Here is a 10,382-nt window from a genome sequence, read left to right as displayed (position 1 = left end):
ACTCCAGTGATTCGAAGCTGTTCAATAGTGTAAATTAGCTGAAAAACAGCATTGTCTTCTTAAGAAACAAGAAGTCCATTCAGAGATTTGTCATAACGTCAGTGAGTCCACTTGACTCTGCAGAAATAAGATAACTCCCTTTTTCATTGAAAGATTTGAATACCGAATCATACAGAGTGATGATAATAATGCTTCTAAATATATTTTTGAGCACTTGGGAATCGATCCACTGTGAGGGCGAGGTGGCCTACTGTCTCTCTGTGAGGTCCAGGTTGACAGCGATCTCGTCGCGGCGGAGCCTGGTCAGGTAGTTGTGGTGGGTGAAACTGTCCAGCTCTCTCAGCTGCCTCCTTGGTGAACGCTGTGCGCTCTTTCGGGCTTGCAGCTGGAGTCCAACCTTAAAACTGGACTCCTGGATATCTGGAGGGAAACGAAAGGAATGCATTTCCGCAGTTTGAGGCGTGGTTTTACACGCTCATGTATTGTGACAAACAAACATATTCGTAGGATTTATTTTAGTTAAATAGGGAAATTATAATATAGATATGATACATTTTATCTTTTATCCCTGTTCTATTCTTCAATGTAAAGGTTTAGGAACCCAGTTAGTCCGACATGACGTGATTCCAACACATAATAAACAGCCTATACCTGCATTTATCCCGGTTAATCCCATTTTTGTGACCAGCCTTAAAATCGACTATTAACCAGGACTTAAGGACTTATCAACCAACAAACCACAACTCCAAAGACCCTTTAGTGGGAGGCCCCATTTATAGAAAACACCAAAAACCAGCACTGTCAAAAGAAGACCACCATGACCTGAGCATACGAGGTCCAGTTCACCTGCAGCGTGTGTGCAGCAAGGACGCAATTAGATTTCTGTATGCGTGTTTTTTTGCATGCCTTCAGCACTTTATTTGTTCGTTTACACATTTACAAGTACAAATTCCTGCTTTTTGAAACAGTGATTCATGGTGTGTGAGGGGGCATATCGGCAGAGGGCAGGGCCCACCAAACCAGCCACGCAGAGGGACTGAGTTAGGAGAGGTGAGCAGCGGAACATCGGTAAAGCCTCAAACAAAAGAACAAAAGGTGCGGATGTGTCCAGGTCTGACTGTACGTGTGTATGTGTGTGTGTGTGTGTGGTGTGTGTGTGTTGTGTGTCAGGAGATTTCCCTCGGAGCACTCAGAGGGGAGATCACATTAACTCATCATGATCAACATGACAGCAAATACATCAGGAAAAAAGCCGAGATATCTCTATGAATGTGGGCGGTCAGTTCAAAAGGGCTGACAGTAAATTTGAATTTCAACTACATGGCATCAGTTTCAGTGACTATCCAAAACTGTACAAGACAAAAGTTTGCAGTTTGTTGCTGAGATTTATAGGTAGGAAAGGACTGAATTTTAAAACTTCATTTACCAGGATAAATATACATGAAAGCTGATTGATTAACTTACAGTACAACGAATGAAAGGCAAGAGTTTGGGGTCATATTGTGCATTGGTAGCGACACTAGCAGCTGATGAATCTCTAAAAAATGGTTCTAATTTGTCAAAGTGAGAAGTTTTGCTCTGTGTTGCCAGAGAAGCGGGGCCAGAATGTGAAAGGACATGCGGTACCCGGGCCCGATGTGACTGGGCAGACAGGAGTATGCGCTTGTGTGTGTGTGTGTGTGTGTGTGTGTGTGTTGTGTGTGGTGGTGCGTGCGTGCGTGTGCGTGTGCGTTGTGCGTGTGCGTGTTGCGTGTGCTTGTGTGCAAACGCCTGATGGGGGTGCTGGGGACCGGATGTTGCCTCAAGAAGCCTTCTTATGTTGTTTAAGTGGCGGTAATGACGCGCTGCGCTGAGTGTGCCGACGCTGCCTGGACGCTGGTCTGGTCTGGAGCGGTGTCGAGCAGGTTTCGTTAGACTGAACACCTGCAGGGGCACATAATGGTTCTCACTAAAACAGGCCCCCTAACTATCTGCACAGCCGAGCGTAAACTTGCAGGGAGAAGGCTCTGCACCCAGCACGGGTCCCAAAGGACAAACGCATTTGGTGCGTTTTGGCGTGGATGGTGCAAAAGTCGTTTTACTCCATCAGGATTGATTGAAGTGGTTAGTGATTTATGTTAAATTAAAAAAAAAAACAGGTGGAAACAGGTGTGCCGGCTCACAAAAATGTGTGTAAAGTGGAGTATTTGTAAGCAGATGTAAGGTATATTTCAGTTTTATAAGAGTGAATAGACAGTTAATGTATGGTGATAACAAACTTGATGTATTTCTGTTTTGTCATATGGGTAAACATGCTGCATGCTAATATGCATTAAACTGTCACCAATCACAAAAAAAAAACTGAATTAAAAAAAAAAACAATAAAAAACCTTACAGTTGCTATGTTTATTTATAGTGAGTTAGAAACCATTTCTAGTATTATATTAAGCCAATAAAATGTTAAGTAGGAGGTAGATTGATTTTATAATGAAATATAACTTTTGAGTTTTAGTGTCAGAGTTTAGCAATGTTCATATCAAGTGCCATGTCTACATTACATATGTGTGCTGTTTATAAAACATAATATTAGTCAAACTTTGTATTAAAGTAATATCAGATGCCAGTGTGAGTTTAGGTTTTAACAAAGTGCACCATAACTGGAGAAAACACACACACGGACCTGTATCACAGCTCTGTGTGTAATGTGAAAGCTTCAGGCCATTTTCCTAATATATAATGCTCTTCCACCAGATCGTCAATACAACCCTGAAGCTTTTTCTAAAAACCAAGAAACTGAGTAGTGGTCAGACAGTTGCATGCACTCAGGGGAGATGTGTTACGCTTCTAACGACAGGAAAATGTCATGAATAAGAATGTAAAAGTGGGCTCGCAGGGAAAGTGATTTTACCAGACGTGTCTGGCATGGTTTCAGTGTAGTGAGGGGAGGTTACAATAAGGTAAGAAAAGGGAGGGGGTGATGGGGCCTGTACTCCCCCACCATTCCCTTCAATTGGGCTGTTGCAGACATTGGTCATGTCCTTTATCTTAATTAGTCATGCTTTTTTAATTCAGATATGTACTCGTTTGGACAAAAAAGATTGACACCAACGAAGCACTTGATGACAATATCTGAGTTTGACTATGTGACGGAACAAACATAATCACCTTAGCCAACACAATCAACATATGGAGAAGATAAACTGCTTAAGCTCGTTTCACTATACGGTCACTTGATTTTTTATTCCCCCCCAAAAAAGGTAGGGGTGCAAATTTTCATTCTCATTGCATGGATCATCTGTGTGACAAAACAAAGCAAACAGGCGAGATTCTTCTTCGTTAGAAAACGGTTTCACAGATGAAATGGGATTGGTGTGTTTCAGATGGGTTGGACGTGGAGGATGATTTTCATCAACACTTCAGCACATTCAAACTTCACACCTTTAGATTCAGTTCAAATATAAACTTACTAAGTGTGCTCTCTCGTGTGCCAATGTTCCGCGTGAAACTTTTAGGAATTAGTTTCGTAATGGATATCAGTACTTTGTGTTCCTTTTAGCAAGTGTGAAATGCTGATAGGGGGAAAAATCGCACTATGCTTTAAAAGATACAATGACATTATCAATGCTCACATCTCTCGTGTGTGGTGTTATATATATAGATATATATATATGATATATATAGTATAGATAATATATATATATATATATATATTTATATATAATGGATACATCAAAATATATGAGGAAAATCATTCTTTGGGCAAAAACTTTATTTAAGCAGAGGCAATGTGGGAAAGTGTATAGAAAATATCTTCCTATTTTGGCTCACTAGAGTTTGGGAAGTAACTTTTTTCCTTCGGTAGTTCAGAATGTTACAAAATTGCTGATTTCAAAAACCACAGCGGATTGTGTATCAATTTATTTACTAATTCACGTTGAGACTTATAAATCTATAATTAAACAGTCGGAACAACCTCTCTTCAACAAAGAGCCTGAGGACATATGATCTAGTCTTGAATGTGGAGTACTGTCTAAAACAATGGTCTGTTGGCTCCACGGATACAGGGAGCAATCCAAACGTTCACGCCCATAAATCGTTTCAGCCTATGACAATAAGAGGATGGACTGCTACTAATGTGTGTGTCTGAACACAAAAGTCTTGGTCACCTTCTCACCTTTCATAGCGATCTGGGGATTGCGGCTTTGAGATGGGTTAGGTGAGGAAATAAAGGGAGAATTTGTGTCAATGCCAGCTGTTGATACAGGGCAGTGAAGAAATGCCTACACTGACATACTCACAATGCTAACTTAAATGGAGCAAACAAGGCATGATATTTCTTACACCTGTGTACAGATGATTATGGGGTTACCATACCACATCAATTTTTCATTTTGTGCTCATCCTGGCACATTCTCCTCAGTTTCTTTATAATTCCACCACCATAGCACCGTGTACAGTAGAAAAGAGGGAATGTGCAATATAATTTTTAATGCTCCCAAATGTGCATTTTATGACGTATGTTTTATTTTCTAAGACCTGTGAGATTAGTTGTCGGTGCACTTATTTCCCTTTAAGACCAGCACACCCCAGCTGACTACCAATCTATCTTACCTGTGACATCTCTATTCCTCTTATGGAGTCTTCTTGTCAGAGTACGGCCGACGCCACGCCGTCCTGGGGGGAGTTCTTCCCTCCAGGCACCCGGGCACGGGCCCCTGGAAGCCTGTCTCCCCCACACGTCCAGCTCAGGCCCTCCACCTACTGCTACAGGGGCGACGACGGGCGGGCAGGCCCGGGCGCTTTACCCGGGTCTCACAGGGGTTGAACTGCAGTCAGCTATCTGTGTATGCCCCTGGCTCTCTTGGTACGTTGCGTCCGGGGGGTAGGCTGCGTGCGGCGCAGTAGGCACCAGGCAGGAGCTGGAGAAGTCGGTAGGCCAGGAAGTCAGGCTTCTGGGGAGGGAGAAGATGCCTGCTGGTAGGGCGACGAGATTGGCTCCCGGACCCCTGAGGAGGGTTCCTCATGCAACCCAGTGGGCTGTGGGGTGGCGCTCCGCATGCACTGCTGGCCGCTGATCCATAGTGATGCAAAAACACATCACACAGTCGTGATTAATGCTATTGACAAGGTTTTCCTTGTGAGGAGTTGGAACCCCCCGCCCCCCTCCCTCAAAAGCAGTTGGATTGGAAATCTGTCTCCCGTCTTGAGAACATCCACTTCAGCTTACTAAATGCACATCATTTCCACTGCATCCACTCGCTCAGGAATACTCATTCAGTCAGAGGACTGCTGACTCTTCCACAGCCCCAACTCGTGAGGAAAGAGCGCTTCCGTGACAGCGTATTTCCCTTTTCTCCCTGGTGTGTGTGATCCGTCTGGAGCCTCTGGTCCTGACACACTCCGCACACTTTCCCTGTGTCTGCTCTCACACACACACCTCTCCCGGACTGATTCTGACTGGCTTGTGGCTCGGCGGGAGAGCTGCATCCGCAAACTGCATGACTCCCCTTCTCGGGCTGGCTGTTTTCACAACTCTTCTAAGGCATTCTGTGACAAATGAGCCCCTCCCCTCCCTTTTTAAATTAGGTGGGAAAGGTGGCGAGTTTATGGAGCGTAACGCGGAAACGGCAGAGGAGGAGCCCTGCGGCCACAATGTTGGTAGTACCCTCCACAACCCTGCTCATCAACTATTAATCAAGGGGGAATTTTATATGCACTCTAATGGGCTTTCCAGACCGTGGGGCTTTTTAAAGGGAATTGTCTGTGGAAATAAAGCGAGCACCACCACATGAGAGCTGGGGACCCTGACTTATATCAACTCTTTAGCCATTTCTGACACCCAATTTGGTTCCCTTCTGACACCCTTAGAGGAAAGTTAACCCTAACCCTTCCTCTGCACCCTATCCCTGCCTGTCCTCTCCAATCTGAAAAGTCTTTTTTATTTTCCATTTTATGATGTGGTGTGTGTGTGTGTGTGTGTGTGACATTATTTACACAGCCAATTCAGCTGGCTGTACTTTCTTTAACTTTGAGGTGGATAGAGTGAATGGATTTGATATTAGCTATGCAGGTTCTACACCTCTTGAGGTTTTTCTCCTTTGTGAAAAACAATAGAAATTCAGAGCCATACTTTCAATAAACACAAGCAATTTTTTTCAAAAAAAACACTGTGACTGAGAGTTGGGTATTTTTTGGTGTATGGTCTCTGTGTGGAGCCCTTCTTGCTTATTACGTCTGAGCTATTAAGCAATGTGTGTGACAGCCACGCATGCAGATAACCACATTTAACGTACAGAGAATGATTATAAATGTTCTGATCACCTGAATTCAATCTGTGCAGACTACTATAACAGAAGCCACTTCCTCATGAAGTAAGTGTCTGTAATACCATTAAACCTTTAGACAAACCAAAATTGGACTCAATTTCAGGGATCTGTTAACCATAAACCTACTGAACCACACTTTACAACATGCACAGTTTTTCTCATACTGTCCATATTTGTGAGCTGAGGTTTGCATTCCTTGTGTGTCCTCAATTGCTCCTGACCTCTCAGACAGGGGAGGTGGTCAGACCTCCATCGCGAGAAGAGAGGCAAGCTTTAGAGAATAGAGGCTAAAGAGAAGAAAGAACAACGGATATAAAGAGTACACCTTAGAGAAAATGAGAACTTGTTTTGTACCGACTATTTCATAGCCAGAAAGAGAAATTGAAAATGGGCTAAAAAGAAAGCTAATTAGCCTGTACTCTCTGATGCTACAATATAATTGACCCTCTTTTGTACAAATGCATTCAGTTGCAACCAAAAAGAAAGAGAGGTGGAATGAAACTCTAGAAAGAAACAAGTAAGATCTGAATATCCACTGCCCGAAGTAAAGGATCGAAGAAAAACAACAAACAGCAGAAGTGGACGAAATCAAATAAAAGTCAGATCAAGAAAGGGAGGCAGAGGAGAGGGTTTGAGGTCACACACCAAAACTTTCCATTTACCCATCGAATTGTGAGCCATGAAGTATCCCCTCGCTTTTACTGGCAGTCTGGGCTCTGGCCGCACGCAGGGAGCAGAGGTTACACTGTATTTGTGGTCAGAGCAGGGGCCATTGTGTTCAGTATAAGTTAGAGGTGTGTGTGTGTGTGGTGGGTGTGTGTGTGTGTGTTCATGTGAAAATATACGTCACTAAGAGTGTGTGTATGTCCACGTGTCTCACTGAAGAGATAAGGGTGTTTATGTGTATTTCTGTGAATGTAAAGAAAGTCCCAAACAAGTTTTGGACTTTATTAAGGATAAGGAACAGCAAAAATCAATCTACAAGTCTTTGCATAAATATTTTGCTCTTATGGTGACACAGTGGAATTTCAGGGCTAGTTGGACTGAGCTGGCAGGATACTGTCACACGTCGCCACGCAACTAGCTCTCCGACCTTTCTATTTTCCCTGGCATTTTATTTCATGATTGCACATTATGTCATTCAATAAAGAGTGTTTATTAGGACGGGAAAAGGTTTTTTAGAGCCAACAAGTTGCTAACCGACTAGCTTGGTTGCTAACAGGACAATGAGTTCACTCAGTTATAAGACCATATCCTTTTCTTATAATGATTTACTTTGCCCCGCAAGCATATCCCAAACATAGTGACAAATTAATTGATTTTGGCGGAAAATGTTGCGGTTCTAAATGATGATGAGAACGGGTCGGGGATAATCTATTTTTTCAATTTCCCCCCAAAAAAGACCAATAGAAAAAGACTTTAATAGGAGTGTAACGGTACCAACGATGTCCGTAGTGACCTCCATTTTGGTTACGGTTGGTATATTTTTGGTACAAAGAAAAATAATAATCCTTTCTTAGAAATAAAAACGTTCAAACAGTGCTTATGGCCGTAATTAATGCTAACTTAAGGCACTGAAACAAAAGGGCACTAAAAACGGAATATTGCCATAAGTCAAATAAATAACAAAATGTCAATATGCACCACTCATAAGACTCTGAACTGTTGATAATTCTGTCGGGCTGCAGCTTGTGCTCGTTATAAGACGACAGGCTCAAGCACTTTGACCTGAGCTTTATTCTAGATTTGTCGACCGAGTGCGGTTCCATATTGCAGTGATATATAGCATTGGTTATTATTGGCTGGTCGAGTCTGCAGGGAAGAATTCAGTCTGTTTTAGTTTCGTTCTGCTAATCAACAATTGGGTGATGCCTTAAATGTATGAAGTGTTTCCACAGTCAGATCCGTCTTTAGCTGAAAAATGTCGGATACAGTTTGAAAAAAATCATTGTCCAATGAGCGACTATCAAACTAAGTGTCAACTAGCATGCTACAGCTTATACCGGGTAGGGAATGAGTTCCTGGCAAATGAACATGTTTACTCCATTTTAGTAACTTTTCATAAAACTACAGTGCCCAGCTGTTTAAGGGCATACAATAGCTATATTTGTGACTGTTTTTTTTCTCAATAATTAGCTATGTTTTCATGGGATTTGTTGACAAAAAGAAAACATAGAATGACACCATCCTTATCCCTAAGAAGCAGTGATGGCTTTTTTCTCAATGAAGAACAAGATCTTTCTCACAAAGAAACTCGGAGTATGTGAACTCTCACTCAGTCAAACACACCAAGGCCTGCAGATAATGAGCTGGACATGAGTCACATCTCCCCTCACCCTGCAGACAACTGTTCTGTCAGTTAGCACCGTGTGTGTGTGTGGTGTGTGTGTGTGTGTGTGTGTTGTGTGTGTGTGTTGTGGTGTGTGTGTGTGGTGTGTGTGTGTGAGAGAAATGGGAGTTTGAAATAAGGAAACAAAGGAAGATATTCTATATGTGTAAGTTTTGTATACACGTTTCTCTGTTATATGTGCATGTTTTCATGCTTCCCAATATATTTGTGGATAAATGTGTGTGACCATAGTGTGTGTTGTGTGTGTGTGTGTTTTCATCGATCCATCTTCGTGACGCTGGCAGGATTAGGGCTCCATCAGTCTTTTGGTCTGACAGCGTGACCTGTGACCCCACGTTCACCTGGTCTTACTGGACAGTGGGAGCCCCTTATCTACGTACTGGCGGGGATGAGCCGGGATGAGTGTGAGAAGGAGGGATGGGAAATAGAAAAAGGAAAAAAAAAGGAGGACAGAGAAGTAAAAAGCTTATTTAATTAAATGCAGCATATATAGTGAATGTTAATTTCTAAGACTCAGTTCTAAGATCTCTGTAGCTCATGCTAAGTTAACTCACTCCACATTTGTGTTCCAACACTGCCACTGAGGATAGTATCTGCTGCCAAGATGGCCGACAGATAGGCCGCCAACAAACAAGACTACCTGGTTTTAACCCCTGCTGGTGCAGCAAGAACCAAATCACAGCAACTTCTGTGGAACCAGAGGATGCAAAGTACCACTCAGCTCCTTTTACTTGAGTATCAGAAGATACATTATACACATTAACAGTTAAGCCAAGCATTCCATAATGCTCAGTTAAGTTAGGGAGTTAATAACTGACCGAGATTGCACGCAACCACACGTGCCTTTCCTTGGAGCTTATTAGTGAGCTTTTTGGTTACACTAGCAAGTTTGCTATTTAATTATTTTTCGCAAAGTAAATGGCTCTCATGGCCAACTGCTGAATGGCGCTCAAAACGGAGAGCTTTGTGACATATTTTTATCGCTGAGGCCTGGCAAGTTAATCAGCTTTCTACTAACACCAGCGTATGCCAGGCAACACACACTGACACACTCACTGCTAACCTAGCGGTGGAGACTTGGGGACGTGGCTGCATGTGTCCACGACAAGCTAAACATCGTCACCGTGCTACGGTGAAAGCTGCAGCTGTCTGCGATGCGAAACACGGGAAGTACGTCTGAGCCTCCCGGACAGGTAAGCTGGGACCTGCTTGTTAATTAGCAGTTAATGAGAGGTTGCATCCTAGTTAAAGTACATGCAGTAAATAAAACGCATTAAAGTACTCATTCTGAGAGCAGTTCCGTTCATAGTTTATGAATGCTATGTCTCACATATCAGCGTTCTTATGTTGTAGCTGCATAAAGGCTTTATAAGGTCTACTGAAAAGAAGAACACTGAGGAATAACTGGAAGTGGTTATTCATGCACAACCTGTTTAATAATAGTTTCTAACAACAAGAGACTGTATAAACAGCTTCAGGCATGGAGAGATGTGGGTGAATGGATGGTGTGTACTGTATTCTTTAGTTTGCCAACACTATTACTTTAAGTCTTAGCAGTGTTGGCTAGGTGATGGACTGCTGGTCTGACAAATGGACTGGATTTGAGGCTGCTTTGCCACAAAAGGGAAAGGTGTACCAGTACTTCTGACTGTGAAACGGTGTTTCCGTCTTCTGAGTGAAAAAGTCAGCCCTCATGTGGCACGCCAGCTGATAGTGGTGTTAATTGA

General features: G+C 42.8%; 1 pseudogene; it reads right to left on the bottom strand.

Moving 5' to 3' along the window:
- Positions 1 to 247: 247 nt before the first annotated feature.
- On the bottom strand, positions 248 to 5,003 carry LOC116671601 (homeobox protein MOX-1-like; annotated as a pseudogene).
- Positions 5,004 to 10,382: the final 5,379 nt, after the last annotated feature.

Source organism: Etheostoma spectabile, chromosome 21 (assembly GCF_008692095.1).
Source record: "Etheostoma spectabile isolate EspeVRDwgs_2016 chromosome 21, UIUC_Espe_1.0, whole genome shotgun sequence".
Taxonomy (NCBI): Eukaryota; Metazoa; Chordata; class Actinopteri; order Perciformes; family Percidae; genus Etheostoma; species Etheostoma spectabile.
Note: the sequence above shows the minus strand (reverse complement) of the source record. Positions and strands in the feature narration are given on the sequence as shown.